Source organism: Hyaena hyaena, unplaced genomic scaffold, assembly GCF_003009895.1.
Source record: "Hyaena hyaena isolate Hyena2069 unplaced genomic scaffold, ASM300989v1 scaffold_444, whole genome shotgun sequence".
Lineage (NCBI taxonomy): Eukaryota > Metazoa > Chordata > Mammalia > Carnivora > Hyaenidae > Hyaena > Hyaena hyaena.
In genome coordinates, this window is record NW_024081078.1 from 1595130 (window position 1) to 1597466 (window position 2337).

Genomic DNA, 2337 nt, shown 5'->3' on the forward strand with positions numbered 1-2337 from the left:
TTTCTTTCTCAACATTATTTTGGCTATTTCTGGTTCCAAGATGAATTTATTTCCATGCGGGTGAGTATAGGTTCTTGCAAAATACGATGTCTGCTTTAGAGGTGCCAGAAACTGTAGCCTTTGTAAGAACTCCGGTGGAGAGCAGGCGTTTCTTAGATCAGTGCATCTTTGTGCATGGAGGGAGAATAAATTCTCTGTATTTCTCTGATAGTCCCCACCACTCTACTCTGGAGAATCACCAGGCTTCATGAAGGCACATTCTGGGCTGCTTTATAGCCACATAAAATAAGGATAGTGCAATAAATCTGGCAAATGTAACCACTATTTTCAGCAGGAGTATGCTTGTTAGCTTCATCCCACTTCTGAGGTACCTCATACTGTGTTCCCTTTTGTATTGCTTCCTAGATACACAACTAAGAAGCCAGACTATGCAAAGTTCCAGGGCAGAAAGACCTGCTATATTTATTATATTCTACTAAGCATTCTCCTCTCCATGAGTGAAGTTGTTGGGAAGGGGTAGGTACAATTTTAATTCTGTGTGGGTAAAAACTTTTCTTTCTTTTTTTATTTTTTGAATATTTATTTATTATTGAGAGACAGAGCATGAATGGGGGAGGGGCAGAGGGAGAGGGGGACACAGAATCCAAAGCAGGCTCCAGGCTCTGAGCTGTCAGTACAGAGCCTGATGTGGGGCTCAAACCCATGAACTGTGAGATCATGACCAAAGCTGAAGTCAGATGCTCAGCCAACTGAGCCACTGACAGGCTGACAGGCGCCCCTAAGAACTTTTCAAATATAATGTCTGAACCTGCTCTTGAGATTTAGGACAGATTTCATAAGAATCCCATGGGCTTATTGGTAGAACAGAGATTGAGACCTCAGCCCAATGGCAGCACCAAAAGCAGGTTTATCCCCCTCCACAATCTCCCTCATTCTTTGGTATAATGTGGATTTTTTTCAATATTATGTAAAATACTATGTAAACACAGCTTTGGGTCCTTTCTCCTAATAAGATTGCCATCTCTCTTATTCAGACAGTCTCAAAACATCACTTCTTCAAATCTTCCTTTCCAAGATGGAAAATTTTTGAAGTCTTCCTGGTATTCAAAGTTGGGTGGATTTACACTTTCACCCAAGACTGAATAATAGGCACCAGATTTATGCTTCGATCTGACACTACAAAAAATGGGGAGAAAATGAAATGCATGGTTTTCAACTTAGGACAACTTAGGACAGTTACCCTTGTGAGAGAGGAGACAAGTTAGATGAGCCCTATTTTTGCCCCAGCCAAGCGTGGGTCAGAGAGGGGGATCACAGGAGAAGCCTAGAAGACTCCCTGAGTTGAAAAGATAGAGCTAAGAATCCGAGAGGCCAAGGCAGCCAGAGGTCACAGGGCAGGGTACCAAAGAGGAAAGAGAAACCCAGAGATCTACAGTGTGACCCCTGACTGTGCAGCACAGAACTCAGTAATGCATCTGTGTAAGAAAACTATTAGAGACAAGGGAAAGACTCAGAGAGGATAGCACAAGCAAGCATATAGGCTGGGTAAAGTTCCTGAGTATCAGCAAAATGGGAAACCTGTATGTGCACAGGGCATTGGATAGATCGAAGGGTTTAGTCACAGCTGTGGGAAATAATTAGCCAAAGACTAAACATGGCTTTGGTCTCACCTGATAAATCTTAAAGACAAGCCCCAGGGATCGAAGTGTTTTCCTCCTATCTTAACTATATCCTAGAACAAAGCTCAAGAATATTGATAGGTATACAAAAAATATCCAGCACTCAACATGATAAAATTTACAACATCTGGCATCCAGTCAAAGATTACTAGGCATGCACAGGAGTGGGAAAATAGCAACCTTAGATGGATGAAAAATCGATCAGTTAAAACTAGAACTGACACACATGTTAGAAATAGCAAACAAGGGGCACCTGGGTGGCTCAGTCGTTAAAGTGACTTTGTGAGTTCAAGTCCCATGTCGGGCTCTGTGCTGACAGCTGGGAGCCTGGAGCCTGCTTTGGATTCTCTGTCTCCCCCTCTCTCTGCCCCTCACTCACTCACGCTCTGTCTCTGTCTCTCTCTCAAGAATAAACATTAAAAAAAACCTTTAAAAAAAGAATAGCAAAGACTATACTTTCAGGGATCATTTCTATAGTTCATTACAACAGACACTTCTCCAAAGAGGACATCCACATGGCCAACAGACACATGAAACGATGCTCAGCATCCCTCCTCATCAGGGAAATACAAATCAAAACCACACTGAGATACCACCTCACGCCAGTCAGAGTGGCTAAAATGAGCAAATCAGAGAACTCTAGATGCTGTCAAGGATG

The 2337-nt window shown here is 42.6% G+C and overlaps 1 pseudogene; it reads left to right on the forward strand.

Annotated features, from left to right (window-relative positions):
• Positions 1 to 2125: 2125 nt before the first annotated feature.
• Positions 2126 to 2295, forward strand: LOC120246027 (annotated as a pseudogene).
• Positions 2296 to 2337: the final 42 nt, after the last annotated feature.